This window comes from Cervus elaphus, chromosome X (genome assembly GCF_910594005.1).
Source record: "Cervus elaphus chromosome X, mCerEla1.1, whole genome shotgun sequence".
Taxonomy (NCBI): Eukaryota; Metazoa; Chordata; class Mammalia; order Artiodactyla; family Cervidae; genus Cervus; species Cervus elaphus.
In genome coordinates this window covers 37,705,448-37,718,426 of record NC_057848.1, presented here as the reverse complement: position 1 = coordinate 37,718,426, position 12,979 = coordinate 37,705,448, and the positions used below count along the sequence as shown (strand labels likewise).

Genomic DNA, 12,979 nt, shown 5'->3' with positions numbered 1-12,979 from the left:
TTCTTGACCTGCATATAGATTTCTCAGGAGGCAGGTCAGGTGGTCTGGTATTCCTATCTCTTTCAGTATTTTCCACAGTTTGTTGTGATCCACACACTCAAAGGCTTTGGCGTATTCAATAAAGCAAAAGTAGATCTTTTTCTGGAACTGTCTTGCATTTCAATGATCCAGTGGATGTTGGCAATTTGATCTCTGGTTCCTCTGCCTTTTTCTAAATCGAGCTTGACTATCTGAAAGTTCATGGAAGCACCAGGACCTAGGAGAAAGGAACAGTGACCCGACAAGAAACTGATCCAGACATGCCCATCAGTGTCCAGGAGTCTCCGGCGGAGGCATGGGTCAGCAGTGGCCTGCTGCAGCGTTGCAGGCACTGAGTGCAGCAGTGCATGCATGGGACCTTTTGAAGGAGGTCACCATTATCTTCATCACCTCCACCATAGTTTGGCCTCAGGTCAAGCAACAGAAAGGGAACACAGTCCTGCTCATTAACAGAAAACTGGATTAAAGATTTACTGAATATGGCCCTGCCCATCAGAACAATGCCCAGTTTCCCCCTCAGTCATTATCTTTAATCAGAAAGCTTCCATAAGCCTCTTATCCTTATCCATCAGAGGGCAGACAGAATGAAAACCACAATCACAGAAAACTGACCAAAGTGATCACATGGAACACAGCCTTGTCTAGCTCAATGAAACTATAAGCCATGCCATGGAGGGCCACCCAAGATGGATGGATCATGGCAGAGAGTTCTGACAAAGTGTGGTCCACTGGAAAAGGGAATGGCAAACCACCTCAGTGTCTTTCCTTGAGAACCCCATGAACAGTATGAGAAGTTAGATTTGGGAATTTGTTAATTTCATAGCTAATTGATGTGATTCTTATTTAGCTCTAATATTAAGAATGACTATTAAGCGACCTGGTTAAGATTTATTTAGCATACAGCTCTGATTCTGACTTCTTTTTAGTGACCTTATAAGGGTTTTGCATGGTCATGAGTTTAGTCATGCTACACCTCTTGCCTTTATTGGACAATAAGCTGATGATTCACTTGGGAGACCAGTACTGTGCTCTCTCTAAGAAATATCTAGTTTTCTATGCCAATTTGCCATCCAAGTGGTGGGAGATTATGACCATCCTTGTGGTCCATTGTGAAGTGAAGTCGCTCAGTCGTGTCTGACTCTTTGCAACTCCATGGGCTGTAGCCCACCAGGCTTCTCTGTCCATGGGATTTTCCAGGCAAGAATACTGGAGTGGGTTGCCATTTCCTTCTCCAGGGGATCTTCCCAACCCAGGGATCGAACCCAGGTCTCCCGTAATTTGTGAAAACTACAAAGATGAGGCAGGGAAATCAGTTTTCCACATTATCTCAGTTTTGCACATATTAAATTTAGCTTTTAAGAGAGTATCTACATTGCTGTCTATGCAAAGATAAAAGTAATAACAAGACCATCAACAAGGGGGAAGAAAAAACATGATTTAGGACTCCAGTGAAGTCATAATTGTGGCTTCCCTGTTGGTTCAGTGATAAAGAATCTGCCTGAAATGTGGTAGACCTGGGTTCGATTCCTGGGTTGGGAAGATTCTCTGGAGAAGGGCACAGCAACCCACTCCAGTATTCATGCCTGCAGAATCCCATGGGCAGAGGAACTTGGCAGACTACAGGCTCTAGGGTTGCAAAGAGTCGGACATGACTAAAGCGACTTGGCACACACACATGCAAAGTCGTAATTGAGGATCAGGTTGAAGAGCCAACTGTTGAAACAGTAGAGAGTAGATATTAGAGAAAAAATAAAAGAAGAGGGCAGTAAATAAAATGGAAATAATAGGCAAAATGGAAAATGTCAAGCAGATGTATTTTGAGAAGGAACAAGAGTGCATACTGTATGATTTGTCTAAAAGGAGATTGACTGCTGGTGACCTTAGCACCATTTCAATAAAATAGTGTGGAAAGGGTTTGGAATATAGTTGGATGAGGAGGAGAGATGAGAACTAGCCAAATTAGAGGAGGTGGTTGGTGAGGAAATGGAAAATGTTCAAGAAGTTTTGTCCAGTGCAATAGAGGCAGATGTGTACTAAAGGTGAACTGGAGACAACTTTTTGAGCAGAAGAATCATCTACATGTACTTTCCAGGTCACTCCCACATTCCTTGGCCAAGTGGTGGGTACAAACTCGTTAACTGAAGGAAAGGGAAAGGGAGAAAATTGAAGTGATTTTAGGAGTAACATCAAAAGAACCTAAGAATAAAGGAAGAGCTGTTGCTTTGTCCAAATTGTCTTTGGAGAGGATAAGAGTCCTTGGGCATTTCCTTGCATCATCTAAAGATAACCATTTATAATTCATTTTTACCATTACTTTTTCCACCTTTGACATAGAAGAAGCATTGGTCATGTTTCAATAATATTTTCTGTCCTCAAACTGTTTCTTACTCTCTCTTTTCCAGACCTGTTCAAACATGATATTGATGAGACAGAAAAGAAAATGCCAGCATTCCTTCTTGATGTTTTAACAAAATTTGGGGAGTATAAAGTAACTCGTAAGAAGACATAGTTTACATGAGATTTCTGGAAATTCTATGAGTTCATCCTGGTGATGCAGCAGATGGTTTTCTCTGATACACAAGAGCCTATGTCTGACCCTGAATGTTGTAAAAAAATGGCTGATTCATGTCAATGTATGACCAAAACCACTACAATATTGTAAAGTAATTAGCCTCCAACTAATAAAAATAAATGGAAAAAAAAGAAACTTCAAAAATATATTGAATAGACAGTCAACTGATATTCTTCTTGTCTGACTTTTTAAAAAGTTTTCAGTTCAGTTTAGTTCAGTCGCTCAGTCGTGTCTGACTCCTTGTGACCCCATGGACTGCAGCACACCAGGCTTCCCTGTCCATCACCAACTCCCAGATCTTACTCAAACTCATGTCCATTGCGTCGGTGATGCCATCCAACCATCTCATCCTCTGTCGTCCCCTTCTCCTCCTGCCTTCAATCTTTCCCAGCATCAGGGTCTTCTCTAGTGAGTCAGTTCTTCACATCAGGTGGCCAAAGTATTGGAGTTTCAACTTCATCATCAGTCCTTCCAATGAATATTCAGGACTGGTTTCCTTTAGGATAGACTGGTTGGATCCCCTTGCAGTCCAAGGGACTCTCAAGAGTCTTCTCCAACACCACAGTTCAAAAGCATCAATTCTTCAGAGCTCAGCTTTCTTTATAGTCCAACTCTCACATCCATACATGACTACTGGAAAAACCATAGCTTTGACTAGATGGACCTTTGTTGGTAGAGTAATGTCTCTGTTTTTTAATATGCTGTCTAGGTTGATCACAGCTTTTCTTCCAAGGAGTACGTGTCTTTTAATTTCATGGCTGCAGTTACCATCTACAGTGATTTTGGAGCCCAAAATTTACCTCACTAAATAACTACCCAAAGCCTAAGTTTCTTTGTCTTCTCAATTCCTTACAAATTTATTTTTTTTTTTTGTCTAAAAATTAGAAAAAGTTCTTGCTTTAGCTACTTCTTAGGTCCTATTTCTATGAGTCCTCCATACACATGAATTAAAATTTGTTTCTTTTTCTCCTGTTAGTTTGTCTTGCCTCAATTTTATTAGTCTAGCAACAAGAACTCAAGAAGCATAGGGGGGTAAATTTCCCTCTCCCTGACAGTAGTAACAGATATTCAGAGAATCTGCCTTAGTGGGCAAAGTGCCCAACAAGTTGAAGCTGCTTTCTTCCTGAAAGCTATCCCAGAATTATCTCAATCTAAGAATCCGCATGGGTTTCCCAGGTGGTGCTAGTGGTAAAGAACCTGGTTGCAAATGCAGGAGACTCAAGAGACCTGGGTTCGATCTCTGGGTTAGAAAGATCCCCTGGAGCAGGAAATGGCAACCTACTCCAATATTCTTGCCTGGAGAATCCCATGGACATAGGAGCCTGGTGGGCTATGGTCCATAGGGTCGCAAAGACTGAAACAACTTAGCACATATGCAAGAATCCACATAGCAGAATAAAGTGAATGCTTTTAAACAGGGAAACTCATGGAGCAAACCATATGCTAAATCTCTGAGTTGGAGACCAATTTTGACTGATTTGCAGGACTGTATAATAGTCTGTATGATAGTACTTTCATGAATTCAATTATTTATTGATTGCTTATTATGTACTTGGTATTCTGCCAGACACTGTAGCAAAGAAAGTAGACCAGGACCCTACTCTCCGGGAGCTTATATTCTAGTAAGAGATACAGACAATAAGCATTAAAGAAGTAGTTGATAATTTCAGATAGTAAGAACTGCTATGAATAAAATGGAATGGCATAGTCGGATTAAGAGTGACTGGGAGAAGTACTTCAGATGGACCTATGTATGTAGCCATAGCTTGAGGTTAGATATTTTAAAAATATTATAGTATACTAGTAATATGAGTCAGCATCTGTTGGGTCTTGTCAATCACAATAAAAAAAAAAAAAATCCCGTCCTTTTATATTGGTGAATTAAGCACACACGTGTCAGTGGTGGGAACAGTTCAAAATTTTCTCAGTTTGATTTTAATTTCACAAACTAGAAGGGGAAACTGTCTTTTTTAAGATACTTAACATTCAATTCAGCTGCAAATTAAAATGTGTTCCCACTTACATAATACATTGGTGTCTTCTCCCCCATAAGCAACTCCCATTTCCCATCTCATTAGGTTAAGATCACAAACTTTTGGCTATTATAGCAGGCCCTTTTGGCTGTAGAGGGATCCAGTCGAGTCAGAAAAGCGAAAAGTTCAATCAGTTGCCCAGATGTATTTATTGCCAAATATCGGGGTATTTGGATACATCTGGACAGCCGAATGAACTCTTAACTTCTCGTCTTTCCAACAGCTCTTCATTTCACAGCTTCAGAATCACCTATATAATGGGAAGAGAAACAAACAAAAAGCCACTTTGGAGTGGAAGGCTCAGTCTAGGGCTGGTTTTGCTGTTCCAGCTAAAAAAAGCAACTGTTACTATTGCTTTATAACTTATTATTGTACAATGCATATAAATTCCAAAAATTGAGCAATACCTTTAAAAAAACAAATTAATAATGTGAAAATAAAGTTTATCACAAGTACAAAAAATTGAGACAAATTGAAAGTTAATTGTATAACCAATAACATATAATGTGTACATCATTATAGCACCATTCAGTTCCCTAGATGTTAAATATGTGAGGTATAGGAAGAAGGAAATGAGGTTGAGAGGTGGAAAACCCAGGTTCTAGTCTTGATTTATATCACTTAGTTGATGTGTGGTTTAGGATAAGTCACTGAACCAATTTGGGTCTCAGTGTTTTCAATCATGACATGAAAGGGTTATGATAAAGTATCTCTATCCTTTCTGACTCTGAAGTGCTGTGATTCTGGTTTTCTTCATAAATATTGGACATTATTCCATGCTATCTTACATATAAGATACTTATAAATAGCTAAGTTTGGTTGCAACTACATTCTACTTCTTGTTATTGTCAATTAAATGTAGGACATGACATTCATCTGAGAAAGTCTCTTGATTTGAAAGGAATGTGAAAGTAATTTTTACCTGAATATTCTCATGATACAGCCTGCACAGTGCACAAATTAATGTTCATGTTTTCTGCCCCATCTCTTCTTTATGCTTCCTTAAATGATTTTTAGATGTGTACCTCATTCTCAGAGGATTAGGAGACTACACAGACACACAAATTTTAAAACAAAATTATTTGTGATTTTCTGATTTTATAAAGTCTTATGCCTGGGATACTTTACAGAAAAGTGAATTATAAGAAGTACTAGCCAGTTTCACATCTATCTAAAGTTTTACTTCTGTTTTACTGGTCTAATGCTCAACTAAACCTGATTGCTTCTTTGTGTACTCTTCTTCCATTTTATTTATTCATGGAGAAAAATGGTACATCAGTTCAACACCTTTGAAAATACTGTTCCTTGCACCAACTCTGTGAACTTCATATCAGATGATGTCAATATTTATAGATGTAACAGGGATGCCTATTTTATATAAGTTCTCTCAGTGAGATCAAAGTTAAATATCAGACCACAAATGACATGTAATATGGCTTCACTTTTTTCCTAACTAGATGCATGAAGAATTCTGTTAATTACTCTCCCAGAGTACCTCCTGTACAACTCAATTTACAAAAATACAATCTGTCAAGTAGCTCAAAACCAACATAAGCCCTCAAGTTCTTTTGCTCATGATTTCAAAGTGTGCTTGTGTGTGGTATTCTGAGGCTGGGGAATGAAAAGAAAGGTGACATGGATACACAAATTTTATCATCCTCCATAACACCATAATTTCACAAGTGGAAATCATTTCATAATGATTCAAAGTCCCTTTGAGTGGTTGAATATTTTCATTCATGTTTTCAAGGAAAAGAATTAATTTACCTAATATTTAAAATCTATGAAATATTGATCACTGTAAATTTGACCAAAATAAGCAATTTATGAGATAACAGCTGCTTAGTAACAGCAACACCAGTTTTTACATCTCACTGAAAAATTATTTTATATATAGGCAGTTACAACAGTTTCACCCACTCATGTGCCACATAGTTTTCTATCACATAGATTCATAGTATAATATAGACCAACTATAGGCAACTTTGCTAAAATATCACCATGTTATTCTACAGTTTCACCCAAAGTTAAAGTAAATCTAAGAGGAAAAATATTAAAAGGTATTTCTGAGACAATGTTGAAAATGTGAATATAAACTGGAATAGTAGGTGGTACCAATGAATTATTCTTAAAATTATTACATATAGTAATTACATCATGGGTATGTAAGAATATACCCACAATTTTAGAAACACATACTGAAGTAAAGCACAATGATTTAAAATAATTTAATAAAGAGAGTAGGAGAGAAAATGAAAGATGAATCAAACTTTGAAAAATCTTATTCATTATTAAATCTGGGTGATGGTACATGGAGGATCATTATACTATTGTCTCTACTACTGTGTAGATTTGAAAATTTTTTTCAAAAGAAATTATAACTACAAATGATATATGCTTTCAGGTTATATAGCATGAAAAATACTTAGTTTTCTCAAAGATGGAAGACCTCATTGTTTTATGCCCTACCCAGTTTTTGTTTTTAGCACTGTAATGTGCTACCAGTCCAGTTGTTAAAAACAAAACACACAAACATTAACCATCTCTAAGATGATGAAGATAGTGCATTTTCTCTAGAAAAAAAGTTGATCTTTCTAGATAGTGTAAAATTATATAGGCATATTTCTTCATTGATAGCTTTCTTCCCAGTGGGTATTACAACAGCATATTTTGAGAAAAGTAGTCCTTGAGTGAACCATATTTCCAATACTAATTCATTAATGTCTTTTCATCAATATACCCTCTGCACTTTAACAATGGCTTACAACAACTTGAAAGCTCTCATCTAAACTCTCAAGAAGAAGTGAAGTGAAGTGAAGTGAATTGAAGTTGCTCAGTCATGTCCGACTCTTTGCGACCCGGTGGACTGTAGCCTACCAGGCTCCTCCGTCCATGGGATTCTCTAGGCAAGAATACTGGAGTGGGTTGCCATTTCCTTCTCCAGGGGATCTTCCCAACCCAGGGATGGAACCCTGGTCTCCCACATTGCAGGCAGACACTTTAACCTCTGAGCCACCAGGGAAGCCCTAAGCCCTCAAGGAGTCACTAAATACAGGGCGTGGCTCTAATTTGGTAAAAGGCTTAAAAATCTTTCAGGACAACAATCATTTAGAGGAAGGTGACTGATGGTAAATAAGGGTTTCTGACAGCTTCCCATGTAGTATGCATATTATATTTAAATTTGCTATGGATTTCTCTAGCAGCTGTAGATTCAAAATTAGTTCCATCATGCATGACTGGGCATAATTTTTAATATCAGTAACTAGATATATTGAAATTTTGCACTGATTAAAGGTATTCATTTCTTATTGGAAATACTCTGTTCACTCAGCAAATTTATAAAGGAAAATACATTTGGTGCAAATCCTCACTGAGGTACTGTGTGACCCCTTTGGCTCATATGTGGTTTTTATAGACCTTTGAAATTATGCTGGGAAATAGGTTAATGAGAGTAGTTTATTCTTTTTTCTCTTTTCATGGACTCAGTATTTCATGATATCACAGGAAATAGCATTTAAATAATGCTTTACTTTTCCAAACTGCATATGATACTGACTAAATTATGCATTTGTTTAACAAAAATACATGCATCGACATGAACATTTGTTCCTCTTTAAGTAGTAAGTCATAGGCAGTGTTACTTCTATTGTTACATTTCAAAAACTTGCACAGGGAGTTCTATTTTCTTATATTACAAATAACAATTTCTAGGTTAAAGTTATAGGGGCCCAGTTTTTTCAAAGTGCAGGTACAGTGCTAATAAAATTCACAAACATTTAATGACCACCTACTGTGTCCCAGGCATGATGTTCATTAGTTTCATCTAATTTTAAGGTCCACAAGTCATTTTACAGAAAAAGAAATCACTAGATTCAAAGAGGTTAAGCAGTTTTTCCTAGTAAATAGCAAGTCAAGATTCTAAAAGAATATTTCGGGCATTAAAAAAAAAAAAAAAAAACCAGCACATTTAGAAAGACAGTATAAGCAGAGAGTTTATGTACTTATCAGGGTATTGTTCATTTAACACAATTATTTGATGCCTAGTATGTACTTGACAATATTCTAGACACTTGGAATGCAACAGTAAATTAAAGACCCCTGCCTATGTAGGGATTACATTTTTGTTCTCTGTTCTTGTTCTTCCTTGTTCTTCATTAATGAAGCATACATAATAAGATAAATTGGTACAATTTCTAAGCGTTTTCAAGATTTTACTCATCTCTTCTATAAATAAAGGAATAAAAGTTCTGCAAGCTACTTTTGGAAATTACCTCAGTTCTTAAGGTTACTGAATAACATATTTGTGATTTTATACCCACTGCTGTTCTCTATTGAAATTTAATTTTTTCCCACCATCTGCTGGGTATTGGAGTTCTGAAATAAAATCAGTTGTCATCAAATTACTTGTTATTATAAGAAAGGTTCCTTGAGTTTTAAGATCTTATTTTAAATTACTAAAATATTTTGGTCTAAATTAAAACCATCTGTATAGAAAAACAACTTAAAAAAATAAAAGCCAAAGATAGAGGAGTTGGCAATATAGTGCCTCTGTAACTAATTGTATCACATTACATATATATAGGCTTGAAAAATTCTACAGATTCCACAGAATACCTGCTACTCAGAGAAAGCCAGAAATTATCTAAATGGTCATTGCAATTAACTTGCCAAAAACTGAGAATGTACATTCATAAAAGAAGTACCCAGCTCTTGCCAATATTTGTGGAAATTTATTCATCAGCTTCCCACATACCTTTTGGCTCAATACTTTGCATCTGGCAGTAGAAAAGCTCTTAGTATGAAACTTTTTATATTTCATGCCACTGAATCTGTCATTGTGGTATACCCTGGTAAGTGTTACTATGTAAGTCACCAACTGTCACTCTAAGATATGTAGAGAGAAGAATAAAGGATTTTTCTGATGAAGTAATTCCTGTAGAAACTTCTCAACATGAAAATATGATGAAAAATGAATGAATAATAATTGTTTCCATTTACTAATTTATTATTATATGTCAAACTCTGTGAGAAATACTTCATATACTTTTTCCTCAATCGTTGCCATGACAACAATGCAATACCAAATTAAAAAATAAATTGAGATATTAAAATAACACATATAGATTGTAAATGGTAGATATGGATTCAATTTAAAAATTGTTCATTCCAATGTCTATATTCTTTCACTCTGTACCATTAATGCTTACAATTGTTCGTTGAGTCCTGCTAGAAACTATTGGGTTGGCCAAAAAGTTTGTTCGGGTTTTTCCATATGATCTTAGGGAATACCCCGAACTAACTTTTGGCCAACCCAATATAAAATCCTCCAAGTCGAACACTGTACCTGTCAATTTCTATGTCTTAATAACTACACTCTCAGGGAAGGTATTGAAAGGGACATTCAAAGACCATCTGACTCCCTGTTTTGACAGTTGAAGCAACTGATCCAGAAGGGATAAATGACCTGTCCAATGTTCTGCTGTTAATTCTTATTGGTGCCAAGATTAGAAGCAAGTCTCCTATTCTCTTTTCAGTCCTTTTATGCTCAGCCTTACCAAGAGCAAAGGGCCTCTAAGAGTCACAAATGTTTAAAGTCTTACTAGTATCAGTATCTTATATCTTCCCTTTAAATAAAAGAAGTGAAGAAATTGTCATAGACTGGACAATTAAATGCAGTAGAAAGCTACTTTGGAGTGCATTCCTGAACATCTCACTCTTGAAATATTCAATAAAAGGAAGTCAGGCAGAAAGGCAGGAAAAAGAAGAGAAGGTGAGAAGAAAGGCAAGGAGGGAGGGGGAGAGGGGGAGAGAGAGGAAGGGACCAGAAGGAAGAAGTGGAAAGAAAACTGTTCTCAAATCTGTATTAATTCCTAGATGTCTGGAAGCCCCACATGGCTGCATTACACATACTGTTCCAGGGACTAACTCTGGCAGGAATAACTGGCAGAACTATTCTCAAACATAAGTTGTTTATGCAAAACTTTGTTAAATCTCACAGTTGCTTTCTCAATCATTTAATTTACTCACAACAATAGCAAAGGGACAAAGTGATTTCTGGGTACAATTAACACTTCCATGACTAGAGTAAAAATGTAAAGAAGGCAATTTTGCTCTGTTGGAAAACACACTAGTTATTGTATCCGAACAAGTAGTATGGAGATAATCCCCACAACAAATAGTTCTAGATTATTACTTTAACACAATTTGTGAATTTAGCATAACTGACACAGTTATAAGCAAATGTTTAAAATAAAGGAAAGATAGCTTTCAGCTTTGGCAAACTAGGATTAACCCAAGTGAGTCACATGATTACATTGTTTAATTGCATCAGTAGTTTTGAAAGCAGAGACTCTTTTCAAGCAATGAAGTGTTCTATTATAGTTGCCAAATAGTGTCTTCTTCTTCTGGGTCATGTAGTTAAGCACATATAAAAAGTCTTTTGTCCATTTCATGTGAAGTTGAATAATGCTAAAATTTTTGAGTCAGGTAATCTTGGAGGACATTTTGTCTCTAAACCTATAAGATAAGATGTGTAAAATAGTGGGGAAAGCTGACTTTGTTATTAAAAAAAGACAGAAATATATTGTATTTGAATGAACATTGAGTTTTGTGATTCAAGGATAGAAAGTTGAGTACAATTTTTACTTCTGAACATTATAGCTTTGGGCAACTCATTTAATCCTTCTGTGTCTTTTAAATTCTAGTTGTGGCCAAACAGCTGATATTGCTCTATAGAAAGTTAAATGATTGGCAGTTATCAAAGAGGTATGTTGATTTTATGTGAAATTGCTCTACAGAAAGCTAAATGATTAGCAGATATTAAAGAGGTATGTTGATTTAATGAACAAGTGCATTTTCTAAAATTAGTCAATAGAATCATCTAATTATTTTAAAATCATGGTCAGTGTAATATGATTAGGTACCAAACTATTTTAGTTAATGTTGATTGCTTTCCTAATATGCAGCTTTAATAAAATATATTTGTAATGAATGTCTCACAATAAAAAAATATTGCATCTGGATTTTTTTTCTTTGTCTTCAAAGAATGGGAGGGAAACCAGTTAGTTAGAAATTGTTATGATACCTTTATATAAGTAGTCTTACCTTGAAAAAAAAGGGCAAAGTTGAAATCAGAAAGAATGAATTGATGTATTTGTGCTCAACTAGAATTGAAATCTCTAGGATTTTTATGATACTCAAATGAGGAGATACAGAAACACTATGAGAATTTACATTTGTAGGAAAAGAAAATCCCTCATATAAACTGTTAACTAAAATATAGGACTAAATGAACTATCAAAAGGAGATATCCTGATGGTGAAAAAATACCTCTTTATTTTTATTTATTTATTTTTTTAAATAGCTCTTTAATAGCAAGTGAAAAGTGAAGGTTGCTCAGTTGTGTCCAACTCTTAGTGGAATTCTCCAGGCCAGAATACTGGAGTGGGTAGCCTTTCCCTTCTCCAGGGGATCTTCCTGACCCAGGAATCAAGCCAGGGTCTCCTGAATTGCAGGCAGATTCTTTACCAACTGAGCTATGAGGGAAGTCCCTTTAGTATCAGGTTCAGCCTAAATACATTCTCTAGTCAGCTTCATCCTCTTTGTAATCCTCTGGATTATAGTACCATCCTGAGCTGAAATTGATAGCCTTTGGCAATGCATTCAAGAGAAGAGTAGTAATGAACAATCACAATGGTTTACTATAAAAGTACATGCTTTCAAATTGATAGGCCTTTTCTGTAGGTTTTTTTAATTAATTTATTTATTTTAATTGGAGACTAATTACTTTATAATATTGAGGTGGTTTTTGCCATACATTGACATGAATCAGCCACGGGTGTACATGTGTTCCCCATCCTGAACCCCCCTCCCAACTCCCTCCCCATCCCATCCCACAGGGTCATCCCAGTGCACCAGCCCCGAGCACCCTGTCTCATGCATCGAACCTGTACTGGTGATCCATTTCACATATGATAATATATATGTTTCAATGCTATTCTCTCAAATCATCCCACCCTCACCTTCTCCCATAGAGTCCAAAAGTCCTGTTCTTTACATCTATGTCTCTTTTGCTGTCTCACATATAGGGTCATCATTACCATCTTTCTAAATTCCATATATATGCATTAATATACTGTATTGGTGTTTTTCTTTCTGACTTACTTCACTCTGTATAATAGGCTCCAGTTTCATCCACCTCATTAGAACTGATTCAAATGCACTCTTTTTAATAGCTGAGTAATAATTCATTGTGTATATGTACCACAGCTTTCTTATCCATTCATCTGCCGATGGACATCTAGGTTGCTTCCATGTCCTGGCTATTGTAAACAGT

General features: G+C 36.2%; 1 protein-coding gene across 3 annotated transcripts in view; it reads right to left on the bottom strand.

The window, feature by feature from the left end:
• The window catches only part of HTR2C (5-hydroxytryptamine receptor 2C), a 329,358-nt gene that overhangs the window by 181,851 nt on the left and 134,528 nt on the right, over positions 1 to 12,979 (bottom strand). The window contains exon 3 of one of the 3 annotated variants that reach the window (XM_043896128.1): positions 2,354 to 2,443. The exons of the other annotated variants lie outside the window; for them this stretch is intronic. The gene's annotated coding sequence lies outside the window, so the exon portion shown is untranslated. The remainder of the gene's footprint in view (positions 1 to 2,353; positions 2,444 to 12,979) is intronic. 3 annotated transcript variants of the gene reach the window in all.